Below are 7552 nucleotides of genomic sequence, written 5' to 3' on the forward strand. Positions count from 1 at the left end.
ATATATATATATATATATATATATATATATATATATATATATATATATATATATATAGAGAGAGAGAGAGAGAGAGAGAGAGAGAGAGAGAGAGAGAGATGAAACGAAGACTGGGTGCTAACTTATGAAGCACAAGTACGTCAATACGAAAATCACAAGTACGAATGATCGATATAATTAATACTCCTACACACTCTATAAAGAAATGAGCTAAATAATGCGATAACTGGATATATAAATATTTTAGAGCGAGAGTCCCTTTCAAAACATTCGTTCCGAGGCTTGTGACTTCATCCAATTATAAGCTAATTAAGGTTGAACCTCGATTCGATCGATGAAATGAAGACTTGGCGATAACCTATGAATCACAAATATGTCTCAATATGAAAAAAATCACAACGTATGATATTAATAGTTTGAACAAAGTACTCGTGTATACATATCTAGAAAGAATCATAGAATATTCTTTAAGGTCAAGTAGTGAGTTCAATGTTCTGGATCACGCAAATTCGTACATATCAATTTTTGCATTGCTTTGACAGGAACAAAAGTGTTTTTGGCATTATTGGCTTCCCTTTGTAAATTATGAGAGTAAAGTGCAACAAGTTTGCTAAACATATTTGACTTATTTTTTAGATAGACAGATATGAGAGGAATTCTTTAAGCATATATCCTATCGTGTACGTCATGCAAGTGAGCAATGCTTGTGCCTTGGGCCACCAAATTTAAATTTAGTCCCCCAAAATTTATAGGGTATTATATTAGGTGTAAAAAAATAGGGATACTCTAATATTAGTTCTAAACCTAGTAATTTCTTTGAACAACCACTATATATTTTTGCCGATCAAAAATAAAATAAAATTTGTTATGTTTTAGTCATGAAATTTACATAAACCCAATAATACCCCTCTGAAACTAAAACACCCATGTTTCTCCTTAGCTAATTTATCACCTTCGGAATGAAAGTCCAAAATATGCGCCCTCCGTTATTTCTTCCATGGCTACAGTTCATATACTCCCTCAGGCCCTTTTTTTATGATTTAGTATTCTATTTTGGACTGTTACTTAATAAATGTCCATTTGAAAAAATTAGTGGGTAAAAGTTGATAAATTTTCCATTTTGTCCTTTTGAATAGATATTCCTCTTTGAAAAGTTTACGGAAAAAGTGTAATGGTGATGTCTCTGTAAGGGATAATTGTGAAAAGTTAGAAATTTTGAAATGTAATGATCGATGATGTCTTAATAAAAAGTTGAATCTACGAAGTTGGACATTTAAAAAGGGACGGGGGAGTTTAAGTTTCTTCTCCCATCTCCAAAATCAAATTCTCCTTGTGTGTTTTAGTGGTTGTTCAGAGATATTATTGTCATTGAAATCTATTTATTTGGCATTAAATCAGTTATCCGATGATCAATAATAGTAGGCTTAAAAACAAAAACAAAAAATCATTGTAAGCTTGACTGATACATGAAATCGCTCATGATTCAGTCAATTTGATATTCGAACTCCATATTTATCATGTTTTCTGAAGAAAAAAATGTATGTTTTGGGTCGTCACTGTTGAATGAGGGCCGTGACCAAATCCATGAGATTGAGATTTATCATGTTTGTTCAGATTTTATTTGAATGCTTTGGGTTGTTATTGAAATCGACCATATATTTAGTTGATTTGTTGCAGAATTTGAAATTTATCATATTTGTTTGGTTTTTACTGGAATGTTTTGAGTCGTCACCAAAATCGACCATGGTTTTTTTTTTTTTTTGGGTAAATTATCTTTCATGGAAAGCAACAACCAATTACAAAGATCAAAGGGGCATTCCCCTGGGAAAGATCAAAACTAAGGCTTTTCTGTTGATTTGTTGGAGAATTTAAAATTTATCATTTTTTTTTCAAAATTATCTCGTTTCTAGATTTCGTAGCTACTTGTTAAATATATTTCCTGAAACATTATTGATCCCAATTTATCGTAGACTACTGCACAATTATGTTAGATTTACAACAACCTATCGAAATGTTATAGGATATAGTTATGATAAATATGCTAATATGATAAGTACCAATAGAAATTTACCCCAAGAATGTTGGCAAACGGTATTTAACAAGAAAACTTAAGATAAATTTGCTAGTGTAATGAACTTATCACAATAGTAAAATTTACCACAAGATTGTCGCAAAATAATTAGAAGGAAGTTATGATAAATTTAACATAGCTCTACCATCCACTTACGGGGGGCCTAATTAAAACCAGGGCAAAACTTTGTATAAATTGGCCTTAAAGAGAGTTGATAGCACCTGAGATGTTTCAAACCTAAAACCTTTACGAAAGAGCAAACCCGTAAGTCCAGGCCTTGACATTGACCACAAAGAGATATTTGCATCAATTACACACCTTCAATAATACTTCACCCACTCTGTTGTAAACAACGATGCACGAAATAGTGATCCTGCATAGATCATATTACTGCGAGATATGAAAAAGTTTTTGGAAACAACTTTATCCCTCCAAAAAAATTCGAACTTCATAGCAAGTCCATTAATTGAATTCAGCGTCACATACTCCTTTATATCCCTTAAAGTAAAGAATTGCGATATACACACACACACATCAATGCATGATTATCCCATGTCTCTCACCACAATCCTGTACGTAATACGTGCAGTGTGTGTATATATATATACGGGGCGGTTCCAGGAACCTTTAAAAAAACCCCCCAAGTTCCCGATCGAATTTTGATAATCCGGATATATATATATGTGTGTGTGTGTGTGTGTGTATCAATGCATGATTAGTATCCCATGTATCTCGCAACAATCCTATACGTAATACGCATCACTATGCGCATACGTCGTTGGATGGTTATATAATATATATCAGGCCCGATTCTCACCTAACGGCTTGGTGCGGCTTTGACGCCAGTTTGGGTTTGCTGGCTTCGATTTTCTTATCGTGGGTTGCCTATGGTGGCTTGGTGGATGTCAGTGGTGAACTGGTGGTGGTGGTGGTGGTGGTGGCTCTGTTTGTGGCGGGAGGAGGAGGCTATTGGGTTAGGTTTTGGGTTTTCTTATGGGTTGGATTTTCATTGTTATATTTGGCTGGCTTGTAGGCCCTTTGGATTTTCGGTGCTGTTTATTGTATATCTGGGTTTTTAGGCTCTCAGATATTACATTGGGCTCGTCCCTTTGCTTTGGTTGCAATTTTTAATTAGTTGGATACCTTTCCCCTCCCCCTAATAAAATGCTAATTTGCCGATAAAAAAAAAAAATCATGATAAATTAGGAAATGGAAAAGGTTTGGGTTTTGGTTTAAAATAGATCATAAGGGTAAAATATATTATTCATACAATTAAAGGATAAAAACTTTACTCATATGATGTCATGGTCCATGGATATATGAAAACATAAATGGTAGCTGTAATTAGGGACTATGATTTTAATTTATCCTAAAAAGTAATCCCATTATGTTAGTGTAATTACTAATTTTGCCATTAAAAATGTAAGAACAATAGTATTTAAGTGATACTTTTATGTTCTTGTAATATTGAATACTTTAGAAAATTTAAATCTCCTTATTACATTCTTTTAATTAATTTTCATTATTAGATTGATTTTCGATTTGTTTTGTTTGCCCGTAAAAGAACGTATGGGGGGCCAACCTTGAATTGTTCTTCTTGGGCCCTCAAAATGACAGATTGATCTTCTTCGTTTTTCTCTCAATACAATGCTACAATATTATAAAAATATTTTTTATTGTTTAGGTTTTTTCCGTATCGTAATATCCAGGTATCTTGGTGCCGCATCAATTTCCATGCTTTCTGGTGCAATAGGATTACCCTTGTAAGATAATTTGAGATATCTGAAGTCATTTTCAGTTTGATCATCATGGGCGACACCAACTATACATATAGCTCTGTTGTCAAATGAACCCTGGGTTGCAAACATATTAACACTTTCTTGAGTATAATTTTCTGCTTTTAAACTCCTCCAGTGACATGTCACACTGAAAAAGACCCCAAACTATTGTCGTTTGGTTATCCTCTCAAAAATATTCTCTTCATTTGTTTCGTTATCCTCTCAAAAATATTCTCTTCATTTGTTTCGTCATCTTGCTTTTTCTTCTTTAGCAAATTTTGAAAATATTTTTACTTATTGGAGGAAAATAGCATACTAGCTCTTATTTAAAAAGTTAATTTTTTTTGTTAAAATATTAAAAAATTTGACTAGAAACAAAAAATACGTCAACTTACAGAACTTTTTATCTCAAAATTGACTACCAGGCAAGGTCACTCATGAGTCATGTCAGATGAACCCATTGGGTGCAAAACTCAATTAATATTATTTTGATTATACATTTTCTGCTTTTAAAACCCTCCAGTGATATGTCATCCCTGATTCCATTAAAAATGACACTTTTTTTTTTCTTAGCAAAGAAGAAGATATACATATTGAATAAACGGTTTTACTAACCTCCGCCTACTAGGCGGTGGATAATGTGCCAATAATTCTAAATAAGTTCGGATATCAATGCATATCTTATAGATATGAATACACTTTCACAAATTTCAATACACATTTCTCAGATATCAATGTACATATTATCCTATACTCTTTGAGCGGATGTTAGAATAATCCTTGAATAAAAGAGAAGGGAGTCGGATGACCTTATTAGAGTACGAAAGTCAACATTATTTTGACTATAAATATTCTCATTTTTAAAAACCTCCAGTACCATGTCATCACTGATTCCATTAAAATTTATACTTTTTTTTTCCTCAACAAATTAAGAAGAAGATATTATATTGAATAAAGGAGAAGGGAGTCATATGATTTTCGGCCGTTCGGCTAAATAAGCCAAGTGGCTTATTTTTTTGTTCTTTTCAAATTTTTTTTTGCATTTTTTAGTTTTTTGTCAATTTTTTGGGATTATTGTTTTGTCATGACGAAAGGAATCTAAAAAGTAAAAAATTCCGATCGAAATCAATTTTTTTTGAATAAAGACAAAAATAAGCTAATAAGCCAATTTTTTCGTCTTTATTAAAAAAAAATGGATTTCAATCTTAATTTTTTTATTTTTTAGATTCTTTTCGTCATGACGAAGCAATAATCTCCAAAAAAATTGACGAAAAACTAACAAATGCGCAAAAAATTTGAATAAAGACAAAAAAATAAGCCACGTGACTTATTTAGCCTAACGGCGAGTGCAAAAGTCAACACTATTTTGACTATAAATTTCTGCTTTTAAAAACCTCCAGTGATATGTCACACTGATTCCATTAAAGTTGACACTTCACCAAAATGTGCTTTGAGATTATCGATGCCAATAACCAAGTTACTTGTCTGTGCAACTTATATTTTGAACGGTCCAAATTTGTTTGGGTTTAAAGGTTGTGTCCAAAACTTTAGATGTATGTGAATTCATATGCACTTAACAGTGTCGGACACGGTATGCTGTGTCTGGCATTTTGTTCCAAAGGTGTGCTTGTATCTTTTAGTTGACACACCATCTTCTTGTAATTTTTTTTTTCTTTTTCGTGTTGTGTGTTTTGTTTGTTTTTAATTTTTTAAAATTTTTGTTAGATTCTCGTCATATTGTTCTGGATTAATTATTCATCTCGACGAGAGAAGTCTAAAAAGAAAAAAATTATGACAAAAAGGGAAAAAAAATTTCATTGAAGACAAAAAAAATACCAAACAACGGTCTTTTTTATATAACGTGTCGTCTTATATGAATTTTTTGCAACATCAGCCCACATTTTTATATTTTTCTAGTTCCTCTCGTCGAGAGGAATGATTAATTCTAAAAAATTATGACGGAAAACTCAACAAAAAATTGTAAAAAATATAAAAAAAAAAGTTAGACAAAATAGTTTAGGAGAATGCAACCTAAATCTATTAAATAAGTCATGCATGCAACCAACTTGTGCGCGAAACCAATTAATTTAATGCCACGTCAGCTTTTGCTTATTACATTTTGACATTCCTTTGCAAACCAATATTGATCTCACCAAACGAATATTGATGTCACCTAAGCTTTTATTTACTCATTAATGGATGCTTTCAGATGAGTAATGTTACGTACATTCTTATTGACCACTCTTCGACTACTAATCTCTTACATAGGTGTCGACCTCACATATATGTCGAAGAATAATGGTCGGTAAGAGTGTAGGTAAACTTATTGCTTTCAGATTACGTGCCCATCCCATCCCATTAACGGCCTGTTTGGATGCCGGATTTAGCCCCGGATTTGCAATGCGGCCAGACTACATCTCCGCCCCCTCCTCTATCTAATCCGGTCTTTGGCTTCCAAAAAACCTACCCCGATTTGGCCCCGGATTTGGCGACTTCGGATTACAAATCCACCCACAGCCGGATTTGCTAACGACAGGTACCCCTGTCGTTGGTTATGCGGGGTGGTTTAATGACGAATTTACCCTTACCTTTTCTAGATCTTCTGGTGGTGTGCTGCTTGCTGGTGGTGGGAGACAGTGGTGGCTGGTTTTCCGACTGTGGTGATGCTCGGCGGCGGGGGCGGCGACGGACGGAGAAGTCGAGATGGTTACAGAGGATGGGGTTGGCGTAGGGGCATGGGTTGCAGAGGATGAGACGGAGGAGACGATGTATTTTTTTTTTTTTTTGACCGGAGAGAGGACGAACTTTACTTATATACACGTACAGTACTCTTTATATATATACAGTACTCTATATATATCACTTTCCAATTGCGGTTTTTTTTTTTTCGAAAAATAATGTTTTTTTCTAATAAATAATACGGTTTAAAAATTTATAAGATAAAATGAATTTAGTTTATCCCACAAATAATGATAAAATTTATTTACTCTAATTATAAAAAAAATGATCTAATTTGTCCAATAAAGTAATAAAAATAGGGGCAATTAAGTTATTTGACAACTTATTTTCTTATATCCACCTTCTAAATCTCCCTTCTCAACTAATCATTCAAACACTGGATTACCAATTCACCATTCTTATGACGTGGACCCACCCTTCTTACATATCACCTCTAATTTTATATCTACCCTCAAATCCACCCTCCTTCTATATCCACCCAAAAGCAAATCCTCCATCCAAACGGGCCGTAAAGTCTATCCACCAATTCAAGGTAACAATTCTTGCATATTCACTGCTCAATATTCATCGAAAACTCGCCAACACAAAAAGTTCAATCTCAGGCCACGCACTTCATCTTCTCCGGCAAGAATAAAGTTCTAAATGCAAATATCTTGAAAAAAAAAAAAAACACTATGCTGTTCGGGTGCATTCCGAATCGGGCCGGAATTTGTTCATTTTTGGAAAATAACTCCCCAAAAATTCAAGCGGCCGGTAAATGCTCCTATTTAGTTGCTTAATTTTTGCATTTTTTATCCCTTTTTTGCATTTTAAGTGTTTGGGTACCCCAAACCAAAACCCATTCTAGGAGAATGAGTTCTTCATTTTGATGTTTAGAGAGAGAAGTGAGAAGTAGGGGGAGAAGAGCTTTTTGACTTCTCATTTTACTTACAAAATATGTTCTGCACATATCTTCCAAACGCTA

The sequence above is a fragment of the Rhododendron vialii genome, chromosome 4a, assembly GCF_030253575.1.
Source record: "Rhododendron vialii isolate Sample 1 chromosome 4a, ASM3025357v1".
Lineage (NCBI taxonomy): Eukaryota > Viridiplantae > Streptophyta > Magnoliopsida > Ericales > Ericaceae > Rhododendron > Rhododendron vialii.